Source organism: Coregonus clupeaformis, chromosome 21 (genome assembly GCF_020615455.1).
Source record: "Coregonus clupeaformis isolate EN_2021a chromosome 21, ASM2061545v1, whole genome shotgun sequence".
Classification (NCBI taxonomy): domain Eukaryota; kingdom Metazoa; phylum Chordata; class Actinopteri; order Salmoniformes; family Salmonidae; genus Coregonus; species Coregonus clupeaformis.
This window is the reverse complement of record NC_059212.1, coordinates 16,989,385-17,004,901: the sequence shown is the minus strand read 5'-3', so window position 1 is coordinate 17,004,901 and position 15,517 is coordinate 16,989,385. Positions and strand designations below refer to the sequence as shown.

At 40.0% G+C, this 15,517-nt stretch overlaps 1 protein-coding gene across 5 annotated transcripts in view; it reads right to left on the bottom strand.

Moving 5' to 3' along the window:
- The window catches only part of dlgap1a (discs, large (Drosophila) homolog-associated protein 1a), a 113,359-nt gene extending 101,220 nt beyond the window's left edge, over positions 1-12,139 (bottom strand). For all 5 annotated transcript variants that reach the window (XM_041842124.1, XM_041842123.1, XM_041842126.1 and 2 more), the window contains exon 1: positions 11,986-12,139. The gene's annotated coding sequence lies outside the window, so the exon portion shown is untranslated. The remainder of the gene's footprint in view (positions 1-11,985) is intronic.
- Between the last annotated feature and the right edge of the window lie 3,378 nt (positions 12,140-15,517).

Below are 15,517 nucleotides of genomic sequence, written 5' to 3'. Positions count from 1 at the left end.
CAGTTTTCCTATTTGCTTGGAACGGCAAGCCAGACAAAATTAAACGGGCCTATTTATGTAATGAATATGAATTCGGAGGGCAGAAATGATTATTAAATATTAAAGCATTAGACCTCTCACTAAAGGCTTCAGTCATGCAAAAGTTATACTTAAATCCGAAATGGTTCTCTAGCAGATTAGTAAGAATGTCTCACTCCATGTTCAAGAATGGCCTTTTTCCCTTTATTCAGATTACAACCCCTCACTTTCGGTTACTTGAAAATTAAATAATCTCCAAAATATCACTATTTTAAAATAAAGCCATAGAAAGTTGGTTGCAATTTCAGTTTAATCCACCAGAAAAGACCGAACAAATATAAAAACAAATATTATGGTTAAACTCAAATATACTAATTGATATAAAAACAATATTTTTTGATAATTTAAAGAAAGAAAGAAACTTTGTAAATGATATCATAAATAGGACTGGTGGAGTTATGTCACACATGCAGCTAACAAAAATATATGGAAATGTTTGCTCTACTCAAAATTACAACCAACTAATTGCAGCATTACCACAAAAATGGAAGAGGCAAGTGGAAGGGGGAGAAAGTAAGGAACTTGTCTGTCGGCCCTACATTAAAGACCAAAATTGGCTAAAGAAAATTGTGATAAATAAAAAAGTATACCAGTTTCATTTAAGGACCAAGCTGTGCCATACAGTTTGCAAAATAGTTGGGAAGAGATTTTCGATGTGCCAATTCCATGGCACATGATTTATGAACTGATACACAAAACAACACTGTTTTCAAAAGTTTTTCTATTTAAATTATTATACAACATTCTTGCAACCAATAGAATGTTAGTTATATAACCATCCCAGCTCTGCAGATTTTGCTGCGAAGTGACAGAATCATTAGATCATTCGTTTTGGTAATGTCCATATGTAGCTTGTTTTTGGTCGCAGGTTCAGGAATGGGTGAAGAATTGCAACATTTACCTGGAGCTAACTCTGCAAATAGCACTGCTGGGTGATTCAAAAAGTCACAGACAATTGATCAATAATATAATAATACTCTTAGCAAAAATGTTTATCTTTAATTTACAATATGTAGAATCTATGAGAATAGAAAGGTTCAGAACTTTTGTGAAACATCACAGCACAGTTGAAAAATATATGGCAAATAGAAATCAAAACTGGATGGTGTTCAGAGATAGATGGGAGGGGTTGAGTGGAGCTGAAGGATGGGACCAAAAACAAACAAAAGATAGCTATTTGAGATGTACAGTGTCCTTAAAATGTATATAGTGTGTATAGGCTGGAAGTACAGTGGGGGAAAAAAGTATTTAGTCAGCCACCAATTGTGCAAGTTCTCCCACTTAAAAAGATGAGAGAGGCCTGTAATTTTCATCATAGGTACACGTCAACTATGACAGACAAATTGAGATTTTTTTTCTCCAGAAAATCACATTGTAGGATTTTTAATGAATTTATTAGCAAATTATGGTGGAAAATAAGTATTTGGTCACCTACAAACAAGCAAGATTTCTGGCTCTCACAGACCTGTAACTTCTTCTTTAAGAGGCTCCTCTGTCCTCCACTCATTACCTGTATTAATGGCACCTGTTTGAACTTGTTATCAGTATAAAAGACACCTGTCCACAACCTCAAACAGTCACACTCCAAACTCCACTATGGCCAAGACCAAAGAGCTGTCAAAGGACACCAGAAACAAAATTGTAGACCTGCACCAGGCTGGGAAGACTGAATCTGCAATAGGTAAGCAGCTTGGTTTGAAGAAATCAACTGTGGGAGCAATTATTAGGAAATGGAAGACATACAAGACCACTGATAAGCTCCCTCGATCTGGGGCTCCACGCAAGATCTCACCCTGTGGGGTCAAAAAGATCACAAGAACGGTGAGCAAAAATCCCAGAACCACACGGGGGGACCTAGTGAATGACCTGCAGAGAGCTGGGACCAAAGTAACAAAGCCTACCATCAGTAACACACTACGCCGCCAGGGACTCAAATCCTGCAGTGCCAGACGTGTCCCCCTGCTTAAGCCAGTACATGTCCAGGCCCGTCTGAAGTTTGCTAGAGTGCATTTGGATGATCCAGAAGAGGATTGGGAGAATGTCATATGGTCAGATGAAACCAAAATAGAACTTTTTGGTAAAAACTCAACTCGTCGTGTTTGGAGGACAAAGAATGCTTTGTTGCATCCAAAGAACATCATACCTACTGTGAAGCATGGGGGTGGAAACATCATGCTTTGGGGCTGTTTTTCTGCAAAGGGACCAGGACGACTGATCCGTGTAAAGGAAAGAATGAATGGGGCCATGTATCGTGAGATTTTGAGTGAAAACCTACTTCCATCAGCAAGGGCATTGAAGATGAAACGTGGCTGGATCTTTCAGCATGACAATGATCCCAAACACACCGCCCGGGCAACGAAGGAGTGGCTTCGTAAGAAGCATTTCAAGGTCCTGGAGTGGCCTAGCCAGTCTCCAGATCTCAACCCCATAGAAAATCTTTGGAGGGAGTTGAAAGTCCGTGTTGTCCAGCGACAGCCCCAAAACATCACTGCTCTAGAGGAGATCTGCATGGAGGAATGGGCCAAAATACCAGCAACAGTGTGTGAAAACCTTGTGAAGACTTACAGAAAACGTTTGACCTGTGTCATTGCCAACAAAGGGTATATAACAAAGTATTGAGAAACTTTTGTTATTGACCAAATACTTATTTTCCACCATAATTTGCAAATAAATTCATAAAAAATCCTACAATGTGATTTGACGTGTACCTATGATGAAAATTACAGGCCTCTCTCATCTTTTTAAGTGGGAGAACTTGCACAATTGGTGGCTGCCTAAATACATTTTTTCCCCACTGTAGAAGCCTAAGAGTTGTTGTCCATTAGTTTACTCCAATTAGGGGAGGGATGGTAGTGTAGGGGAAAATAAGAGAGGAAAATATATTTGAAATATGTACATTGCATTCGGAAAGTATTCAGACACTTTACTTTTTCCGCATTTTGTTATGTTACAGCCTTATTCTAAAATGGATTAAATCGTTTTTTTCCCCGCTCATCAATCTACACACAATACCCAATAATGACAAAGCAAAAACAGATTTTTAGTAATTTTTGGAAATGTATTAAAAATAAAACACTGAAATATAAAATGTTCATGCAGTACCAGTGAAAAGTTTGGACACACCTACTAATTCCAGGGTTGTTCTTTATTTTTACTATTTTCTACATTGTAGAATAATAGCGAAGACATCAAAACTATGAAATAACACATATGGAATCATGTAGTAACAAAAAAGTGTTAAACAAATCATATATTATATTATATTATATTTGACTTTCTTCAAGTAGCCACCATTTGCCTTGATGACAGCTTTGCACACTCTTGGCATTCTCTTAACCAGCTTCATGAGGTAGTCACCTGGAATGCATTTCAATTAACAGGTGTGCCTTGTTAAAAGTTCATTTGTGGAATTTCTTTCCTTCTTAATGCATTTGAGCCAATCAGTTGTGTTGTGACATGGTAGGGGTGGTATACAGAAGATAGCCCTATTTGGTAAAAGACCAAGTCCATATTATGGCAAGAACAGCTCAAATAAGCAAAGAGAAATGATAAGTGCAGTCGCAAAAACCATCAAGCGCTATGATGAAACTGGCTCTCATGAGGACCGCCACAGGAAAGGAAGACCCAGAGTTACCTCTGCTGCAGAGGATAAGTTCATTAGAGTTACCAGCCTCAGAAATTGCAGGCCAAATAAATGCTTCACAGAGTTCAAGTAACAGACACATCTCAACATCAACTGTTCAGAGGGGACAGTGTGAATCAGGCCTTCATGGTTGAATTGCTGCAAAGAAACCACTACTAAAGGACACCAATGAGAAGAAGAACCGATTGCTCAGTTTGGCCGGGCGGCCAGCTCTAGGAAGAGTCTTGGTGGTTCCAAACTTCTTCCATTTAAGAATGATGGAGGCCACTTGTTGGGGACCTTCAATGCTGCAGAAATGTTTTGGTACCCTTCCCCAGATCTGTACCTCGACACAATCCTTTCTCGGAGCTCTACGGACAATTCCTTCATCCTCATGGCTTGGTTTCTGCTCTGACATGCACTGTCAACTGTGGGACCTTATATAGACAGGTGTGTGCCTTTCCAAATCATGTCCAATCAATTGAATTTACCACAGATGTACTCCAATCAAGTTGTAGAAACATCTCAAGGATGATCAATGGAAACAGGATGCACTTGAGCTCATTTTTGAGTCTCATAACAAAGGGTCTGAATACTTATGTAAATAAGGTATTTCTTTTTTCATTTTTAATAACTTTCATAGAAACCTGTTTTCGCTTTGTAATTATAGGGTATTGTGTGTAAATGGATGAGGAACATTTTTATTTAATCCATTTTACAAAAAGGCTGTAACGTAACAAAATTTGAAAAATGGGAAGGGGTCTGAATACTTTCCGAATGCACTGTATATTTACACAAATATATATGGGGAATTGGAAATGATGCAGACAATTACATTGATGGAAGCCACAATCTATCTGCAATAGGGCGGCGCACAATTGGCCCAGCGTTGTCCGGGTTTGGCCGGTGTAGGCCGTCATTGTAAATAAGAATATGTTCTTAACTGACTTGCCTAGTTAAATAAAGGTTAAAATATATATATATATTTTTAATAACAAGACATCTGATTGAGAAAGGTGACTTGGCAGGGTGCCAAGGAACATTGTGAAGTCATAGACTGGACTGGCAAAGGTCCAGCTATTAATGAAAAGCAAAGCAAGCTCCAGTGGTCAGTCGGTTCCTGCCTCGCTAGTGTGGCGTGTAGGAACCTGGGGAAGGATTCAGGCCATGCCTTTGGCACATCCAATTACAAAGTAAAGATGAAGGCATGCAGTACAGTGGGGAAAGTCGTTTTACTAAGATACATTAATAAACTATGATTCAGACATTTGGGCATGAATAAATTATGACTCAAAAAGTTTTTTTTTTAATGAATGCAGGTTTTGGTCATTTCAATTCAAATTGCCTATTTATTAATGAGCCAAAAATCAATAATTTGCTCAATATTGAAATTCCTTGAAATTATCACCACGATTGGTGCTGTGAAGTGTAATAACATATTTAGCATTCCTTACATTATATTATAAACTGCGTGGTTCGAGCCCTGAATGCTGATTGGCTGAAAGCTGTGGTATATCAGACCGTATACCACGCGTATGACAAAACATTTATTTATACTGCTCTAATTACGTTGGTAACCATTTTAAGATAGCAATAAGGCACCTCGGGGGTTGTGTTGCGTTGTGCATAAAAACAGCCCTTTGCCGTGGTATATTGGCCATATACCACACCCCCTCGGGCCTTATTGCTTAAATATAAAGTGAGGGAAAAAAGTATTTGATCCCCTGCTGATTTTGTACGTTTGCCCACTGACAAAGAAAAGATCAGTCTATAATTTTAATGGTAGGTTTATTTGAACAGTGAGAGACAGAATAACAACAAAAAAATCCAGAAAAACGCATGTCAAAAATGTTATAAATTGATTTGCATTTTAATGAGGGAAATAAATATTTGACCCCCTCTCAATCACAAAGATTTCTGGCTCCCAGGTGTCTTTTATACAGGTAACGAGCTGAGATTAGGAGAACACTCTTAAAGGGAATGCTCCTAATCTCAGCTTGTTACCTGTATAAAAGACACCTGTCCACAGAAGCAATCAATCAATCAGATTCCAAACTCTCCACCATGGCCAAGACCAAAGAGCTCTCAGAGGATGTCAGGGACAAGATTGTAGACCTACACAAGGCTGGAATGGGATACAAGACCATCGCCAAGCAGCTTGGTGAGAAGGTGACAACAGTTGGTGCGATTATTCGCAAATGGAAGAAACACAAAATAACTGTCAATCTCCCTCGGCCTGGGGCTCCATGCAAGATCTCACCTCGTAGAGTTGCAATGATCATGAGAACGGTGAGGAATCAGCCCAGAACTACACGGGAGGATCTTGTCAATGATCTCAAGGCAGCTGGGACCACAGTCACCAAGAAAACAATTGGTAACACACTACGCCGTGAAGGACTGAAATCCTGCAGCGCCCGCAAGGTCCCCCTGCTCAAGAAAGCACATATACAGGGCCGTCTGAAGTTTGCCAATGAACATCTGAATGATTCAGAGGAGAACTGGGTGAAAGTGTTGTGGTCAGATGAGACCAAAATGGAGCTCTTTGGCATCAACTCAACTCGCCGTGTTTGGAGGAGGAGGAATGCTGCCTATGACCCCAAGAACACCATCCCCACCGTCAAACATGGAGGTGGAAACATTATGCTTTGGGGGTGTTTTTCTGCTACGAGGACAGGACAACTTCACCGCATCAAAGGGACGATGGACGGGGCCATGTACCGTCAAATCTTGGGTGAGAACCTCCTTCCCTCAGCCAGGGCATTGAAAATGGGTCGTGGATGGGTATTCCAGCATGACAATGACCCAAAACACACGGCCAAGGAACCAAAGGAGTGGCTCAAGAATAAGCACATTAAGGTCCTGGAGTGGCCTAGCCAGTCTCCAGACCTTAATCCCATAGAAAATCTGTGGAGGGAGCTGAAGGTTCGAGTTGCCAAACGTCAGCCTCGAAACCTTAATGACTTGGAGAAGATCTGCAAAGAGGAGTGGGACAAAATCCCTCCTGAAATGTGTGCAAACCTGGTGGCCAACTACAAGAAACGTCTGACCTCTGTGATTGCCAACAAGGATTTTGCCACCAAGTACTAAGTCATGTTTTGCAGAGGGGTCAAATACTTATTTCCCTCATTAAAATGCAAATAAATTTATAACATTTTTGACATGCGTTTTTCTGGATTGTTTTGTTGTTATTCTGTCTCTCACTGTTCAAATAAACCTACCATTAAAATTATAGACTGATCATGTCTTTGTCAGTGGGCAAACGTACAAAATCAGCAGGGGATCAAATACTTTTTTTCCTCACTGTATCATACTCAGGGGAGTGCCTTGAATAGTTATTTTCAGTGCAATATGACTCATCCATGTCTTTAAGAGCTAGGCAGTAGTGTGACTTAATACATAGAAATGGTCATCAACATTTTCCATGCACAAACAGATCCATTTCATGATAGCAGATCCAGTTTGTTAAATGTGAAACATGACAAGGTGTTCAATTTCGATCCACTGCTTATGGGGTGAGATACCGATGCAAAGCACGTTAGACCACATACCATGATGTTTTCCCTGATTCCCTCACAGCCCTATGGACCTTCTGCACTCAATGCAATAGTATATTATTCAATTTCTATCCTCTACGGGGTGCAAAGCTTGCTATACCACATACCATGATGTTTTCCCAGACTCCCTGGAACTTCTGCAATCAATGCAATGGTCTATTATTCCCACATAGGGTCAACAGTACACCTGGTCACCGTGGAAACACTGCCCCACACACAAAAAGGTGCTATCTAGAGCCTAAAACGGTTCTTTGGCTGTCCCCATAGGAGAACCCTTTGAAGAACCCTTTTTGGTTCCAGGTAGAACCCTTTTGGTTCCAGGTAGAACCCCTTTGGCTTCCATGTAAAACCCTTTCCACAGAGGTTCTACATGGAACCCAAAGGAGTTCTACCTGGAACCGAAAAGGGTTCTCCTATGGGGACAGCCGAAAAACCCTTTTGGAATAATTTTTTCTAAGAGTGTACAGTGCAATGTGTAGAAACTCATTTGCATTTCCAGATAGACCCTTGAATGCATAAACCAACCAATCTCACAATCAACATTCAAAATGGCTGAGGTTAATGCAGGTCTGTTGTAAAACGTTCTGAATGTATTTACATATTTTCTTAATCCTCAAGCAAATACTGTACATTTAAGCTATTTAGCCGGTTTTATGATTTTTCCACTTAAATCAAAGGATACTTTTACTTCAGGAACCTCTTTCCCAGTGTTAGATTAAAATGACTTCGTTTTTTTGACACCGGCATTCCCTACACTTATAAACATCATCACGTCTTGGTCTCTTTTAATCCAAAGTTATACTAACCGGACCACCAGGCCCAGCATTGATTAAAACCCCATCCTCAGAGAAAACTGTGTCAAAGATTCAGCAGCACAGAGTGAATGCCTCCGTGGGTGGATAGGCCAGCATATCACAAATATTATATTAGTCCAACACAAGCAGAGGGAAATCATTAATAATATTGAAAACACTTTCCTACATGTTTTGCAGGTAAACTTTTCACAAAAACATTTCATACTATGCCATACATTATTTGTATGTTGTTTGTTGTTACATACTTGATGAAAGAGTCAAATATTATGGCAAAGATGGCTCTTCTTCTATACAACCATTTCCTATTTATAGAGATGCACTCTATCTAAAGGTCAAATCTGGGACAGGTAAACACCACTTTGTGGGAGTCAATCAAATACCCTTTTCACACCCTTTTAGTGCAGATATGAAACACTGTGCTTCCTTGCTTATTTTCTTTTCACATGGTCCTTTCCAGCAGGGTTCCAGCAACTATGGTGGATGGGTAACCAGGACAGCACAGTACAGCTTGCTTTGGCTTGGCTTGGATTAGAAGTGTGAAAAGGGTCAAACTGTCCTGAGAGATTGTGGTTTACACCTGATCTAATGTTGTATGATGTTCCCGAGTGGTTGAACGGTTTAGAGGAGAAGCCATTGGAAGGACTCTCTAGGGACTAGTGGAGCAGGAGGATGTTTGAGAGGAATAGGCAATTGTTGGGGTGATCAATAAACCAAGGCTAGCTATCATGAGGATATAAACCACTATTGTTACCTATCTATTGAGTTTGTTCAAGACTCTACCAGTCAGTGATTCCAGTCAGGTGATTGTAACAAGAATACAAAACTGAGTGTGTACAGCAGTATGTGTTCCAGGAGTGTTTGTCCTTTAGATCCATACAGAAATCTGTCTGGAAGACCACAGATAGTGTCAGTCACTCCCGGAGAAAGGTCTATCACAGAGTCTACTACAGAGTACCCATCTTACATTTACATTTTACATTTTAGTCATTTAGCAGACGCTCTTAACCAGAGCGACTTACAGGAGCAATTAGGGTCAAGTGCCTTGCTCAAGGGCACATTAACGTCATTTAGCAGACGCTCTTAGCCAGAGCGACTCACAAATTGGTACGTTCACCCTATAGCCAGTGGGATAACCACTTTACAATTTGGGGGGGTTAGAAGGATTACTTTATCCTATCCCAGGTATTCCTTAAAGAGGTGGGGTTTCAAATGTCTCCTATTAGCTTTCACATCTCATTCCAATTTAACCTTAGCCTTACTAACAGCTTTAATCAGAGGAAACGTATTGTCTCGATAACAAATTACAACATAAAACACCACATTGATTCAACTCCTGATTTAGACTAGACTGTTTTTCGTTTCTGCTCCAGCCCTATATAATAGAATCCCATGTATTTTATAGTTGTAGAGACAGAGCTAGCTGCAGTTCTAAAAGCAAAGCCACGGCTGGAGTCTATTTCTGGCTGTGTGGAGCTGATGCTGTTCAGAGATGAAATGAAATAGCGGCAGTTCATTTGACACAGTGGACTAGCTGTGCTCTAATGAATCTGATTATGCACCCTCCTCTGCAGTTGGACTGGCCTCTCTCCTCCCTCCTCCTCAGGACTCGGTTGTCATCTATCCCACTGCATGATGATGACGAACCACTGGCTAAAACAAACTGACCAGCCTACACTGACAGGCATTAGGCAACCAGACCAAATGTTAAGCCTCCTCTATCTTTTACTCACTGTGACGACGTCAGAGTGCTAGTCGGACTAAATGTTAGCCTAAACCTCCTCTCTTTTGTACGCAACTGTGATGTCATCAGAGAGAGTTCAAGTTGGATGTAGTATATTTATAGATGTCAGATTTCCGTCAAGTTTAACATATCTGTGTTTAACATCTCACTATTAATCTATACTTCAGATTTCCTTCAAGTTTATCTGAATGAAACATCTAAACACCTCATTTTCAGCAGTGGCAGTCTGTGGTAGGATGAAGAAACATCTAAAAGAGCATATTGGTTGTGGGGGGGTAGAGTGTGTCTACGTACATATGCTCTATCTTTTATATAGAAATGACATCTCTGTAATCCTGTTATAGTTCTGACACAGTGAGAGGGGGACTGTGATGCGGAGGATGCTTGACGCTTGACGATTGGTTCCACTGTGTGATACTGTGATACTGCAGCCCTTGACGTTAAGACAACTTTGACACTGCTACTTTATCTACAAACTATATAAAACAAATGTTTAGGAATAAAAACAGTATATTTTTGGTCTTAACTCAATTGAAATACAATATCTATCTTCCCTCGGAGTGTGTGGCATAACGAAGTTGACAACCAAATGTCTCTAAGTTCATTAACCAAGTGTTTACTACTGTTCCTGTCAAATAACAAGACATAAATGGGCATACTAATCCAGTGAAATTGATAATGGGCTCAAAAGTGGCCGAGGATGATACTAGCCAAGCCTAACACGTTCAAGCTCTTTCTTTCAACATAAAATAATTGTGACATCTCGGTAGATTGACAAACTCTAAAGAAAATGGCAGTGCCAGACAGAAGCCAGTTAAGTCAACATCGATATTAAGTATTTCATTATTTTACTCTTGACTAAATTACCCCCCGCTCTGTCTCTTGACCTTTAATCAGATTTAGTGCCTTATGTCGTCTCTCAAACAAACACCAATCCAAGATTGGAAGAAGACCATGTCAGACAATACATTCCAGTTACTGTACTATAAATATTGCTCCAATGCCAATGTTTAACACTTATTTGGTTACTACATGTTACTTCCATATGTGTTATTTCATAGTTTTGATGTATTCACTATTATACTACAATGTAGAAAATAGTAAAAAATAAAGAAAAACTTTGGAATGAGTAGGTGTGTCCAACCTTTTGACTGGTACTGTATGTAACAACATATAGCCTAACTATGATCCCAATACTATCAGCTGTGCTCCATGAAAACATCAATAGTATTTATTATTCAGGTACTAGATATTTAGGTAACCGCAGGTAGCCTAGCACTTAAGAGTGTTGGGCCAGTAACCGGGAAGTTGCTGGTTTGAATCCCTGAGCCGAATAGGTGAAAAAATCTGCCAATGTGCCTTTGAGCAAGGCACTTAACCCTAATTGCTCCTGTAAGTTGCTCTGGATAAGAGTGACTACTAAAATGTAAAATTAGGAGGGCAAAATCCTCCCTATACCATCTTAGTTAAATAGATACATCTGCAACACTGATGTTCTCTTATCTCTTTGTCAGAATGACGATAAACGTCTATCTCTGTCCATGACATTGAGCAACAGTATCCGTCTATTTAATACTATATTTGTCCCTTGAATGGAAGGCTATTTGATATGCACTAATGGTAGAAACTGTGGTTTAATTGAAAACACTACGATGACAATAGCTAAATCTGTTACAACTTGTTTGAACAGTTAAATGATTCACGAGATATTGACAGCAGCATGCACCGAATTCCAAAACCAGGGAATAATATAATACTGTATTAAGGAAAATATGAATGCATTCACCGATAGCTTTAACTCGAATAGCACACAGACTATTCACGACATGTGAAAGAGCAGTAAGTATGCATTGCCTTTTGTCTTCATCAAGCGTCCTATGGTGCGCTACTGTGTGCAACTGATGTGGGCTGCTGTATCGGCGCTAGAATGATGGAATTTCATAGCTAGGGTGATACAACTATGTCTGATACAACCGTCATCTTTGTGGTTACAATGTAGCCTCATTAAAAACATTCATTTCGGTCAACAAACAATTGTCAAATAAGGCAGATAATTGTAGGCTAATCATGTGGTTCATTCCTCAGCATCAGTATTGTGATAATTTACCAAATCAACCACTCGCTATTGCTATGAATGAAAACATGCAACATATCGGGAAAATATTGAACGTTTACCTTCAGTCTTCTCAAATCAGAATTCATGAGTGGAGTGACATTCGATAAATCCTAAATGAAACGACCGTTTTTTATGAGAAATAATAAGAAAGAGCGACTGGTGGTGGCTGTATAGCTGGGTATCAAACCGCACGAGCCTCTGTTCCATGCACCTGACAGCTCGCTCTGTTGCTGCAGCGCAGAGAGGACGAAAACCCACATAGTGGAAAAATGAGGATGCCAATAAGACCCGGCATGGAGAATGACTGAGGACAACGAATTAGGCTGCTGCTCTGTTGCAATAGAGACGATTGCGTTGGGAATAGACTCAAATTTAATAGAATAAAATATAATTGAATAGAATATAGTTCTTTATTATCAATTAAAATATTTCATTATAAAATGCACCCTTTCCTTCAGTTCATAACAAGAGACATAATACAGACTTAATAACAATTATTTGCTCTATCATATTTTCAACTAAACATGTATTGTTAAATTTTTTTCCTGATTTTTGAACTGGTAAAAAAAAAGGCATTTGAAGTCAGAGATATAAATACTTGTGCTAAAACAGGTTTATGTACAGCATACATCTACACATAACAAATGCAATTGGGTATGGGCTATTAATAGCCTAATTATACAGCATTTCCTGGAGTTTTAGCCAATATAATCCCTAAAAAGCAACAGCTGATCGTTTCCCTCCATTGCCAATAATCCAGCATTATGGAAATAGTGGGGCAGTGTATTGCGCGTTAGGGGCCCTTAGAAAATAAAATAATTGGAAACGATTGTGTCCAATTTTTCGCATCAATATTTTAATTATCTTACACACAGTGTAGCTGTGTTAGTAACTAATGTGGCAATGATTGCATTATTGAAAGTAATTTTTACATGCTAAAGTGAAATGCTGAGAGATTACTTTCAAGACTATCAGGACTATTCAGGAATACTAAACTCAATGTCCTCCAGCCCTAAATTGTACAGTATTGAAAGTAGAGAACTATACTTACATAATAGCATCATACAAACAATATTTACTGTTAATGTCCTATCTGTGCTATAGCTTTACCTGTCTTATATCACACACATTTTTATAAAGAAACATCACATACTATAACTTTACTATGCTCACACAGCTCAACATGCTGTGGGTCGGCTTATCATAGCACTACACAATAAGAGACGCTCCCATCCCATCCTGTGAGGTAATGTAGGGACTCTGCATGCAAAGAGGAGGAGAGGAGAAGGCAGGTTATTCAGTGGAGATCAAATGGGAACTGGCATCTGCTTTGAAAACAGAGTGGGCTTGTCCACGACTGTGGCTCATTAGCTACGCTGCTGTCACTACAAACAGAGGGGGACATGAAGAAAACCCTTGACAGATGCAATTTAGTTTGCCAAAAAATTCTGCTGATCAGCCAAAACTGTGAGCAACGACAGCAAATTAGTTTGTGAAGATGATGTAATAAAGTTTTTAAGTTTGGGACTGAAGACAGTGAAATGAAATCTTGCTTTTTGGAGAGATGGGCGTTCATTTTGTATGAACTGACGAATTACGCTATAGTACACTCTGGATCTAAATATTTCCTTCTTTTTTTTTATGACATGGATGTACAGTAGGGAGAACAAGTATTTGATACACTGCCGATTTTGCAGGTTTTCCTACTTACAAAGCATGTAGAGGTCTGTAATTTTTATTATAGGTACACTTCAACTGTGAGAGACGGAATCTAAAACAAAAATCCAGAAAATCACATTGTATGATTTTTAAGTAATTCATTTGCATTTTATTGCATGACATAAGTATTTGATACATCAGAAAAGCAGAACTTAATATTTGGTACAGAAACCTTTGTTTGCAATTACAGAGATCATACGTTTCCTGTAGGTCTTGACCAGGTTTGCACACACTGCAGCAGGGATTTTGGCCCACTCCTCCATACAGACCTTCTCCAGAACCTTCAGGTTTCGGGGCTGTCGCTGGGCAATACGGACTTTCAGCTCCCTCCAAAGATTTTCTATTGGGTTCAGGTCTGGAGACTGGCTAGGCCACTCCAGGACCTTGAGATGCTAGTTACGGAGCCACTCCTTAGTTGCCCTGGCTGTGTGTTTCGGGTCGTTGTCATGCTGGAAGACCCAGCCACGACCCATCTTCAATGCTCTTACTGAGGGAAGGAGGTTGTTGGCCAAGATCTCGCGATACATGGCCCCATCCATCCTCCCCTCAATACGGTGCAGTCGTCCTGTCCCCTTTGCAGAAAAGCATCCCCAAAGAATGATGTTTCCACCTCCATGCTTCACGGTTGGGATGGTGTTCTTGGGGTTGTATTCATCCTTCTTCTTCCTCCAAACACGGCGAGTGGAGTTTAGACCAAAAAGCTCTATTTTTGTCTCATCAGACCACATGACCTTTTCCCATTCCTCCTCTGGATCATCCAGATGGTCACTGGCAAACTTCAGACGGGCCTGGACAGGGGGCAGGGGGACCTTGCGTGCGCTGCAGGATTTTAGTCCATGACGGCGTAGTGTGTTACTAATGGTTTTCTTTGAGACTGTGGTCCCAGCTCTCTTCAGGTCATTGACCAGGTCCTGCAGTGTAGTTCTGGGCTGATCCCTCACCTTCCTCATGATCTTTGATGCCCCACGATTTTGCATGGAGCCCCAGACCGAGGGTGATTGACTGTCATCTTGAACTTCTTCCATTTTCTAATAATTGCGCCAACAGTTGTTGCCTTCTCACCAAGCTGCTTGCCTATTGTCTTGTAGCCCATCCCAGCCTTGTGCAGGTCTACAATTTTATCCCTGATGTCCTTACACAGCTCTCTGGTCTTGGCCATTGTGGAGAGGTTGGAGTCTGTTTGATTGAGTGTGTGGACAGGTGTCTTTTATACAGGTAACGAGTTCAAACAGGTGCAGTTAATACAGGTAATGAGTGGAGAACAGGAGGGCTTCTCAAAGAAAAACTAACAGGTCTGTGAGAGCCGGAATTCTTACTGGTTGGTAGGTGATCAAATACTTATGTCATGCAATAAAATGCAAATTAATTACTTAAAAATCATACAATGTGATTTTCTGGATTTCTGTTTTAGATTCCGTCTCTCACAGTTGAAGTGTACCTATGATAAAAATTACAGACCTCTACATGCTTTGTAAGTAGGAAAACCTGCAAAATCGGCAGTGTATCAAATACTTGTTCTCCCCACTGTATTTATTTGGATCATTGTACAGAACCTTAAAACATGAGAGGGAAAGCGTTCCACTTGGCTGTCTGTGAAGGTCAAACTGTTCATCTATTGTTAGACTGCTGATGCCATTTCTTGCCAGTCAGAGAAATCAGAGTAGGAATCAAGTATCTTTGGAGAAATGAATGAGTCAAGGAAAACAGCTCACTTCTTGCAGCTCTACACATTTTGCCATTGTGCAGAGAGCAAAATATGTTGTTTTAAAGCTAGTTTTGTGTAATTTTAAACATGTTTCCATGGCTTATGACTTATTCACATGCTATCTGAATAATAATAATACATTTATATTGGTTTGGGGCCCCCTAAAG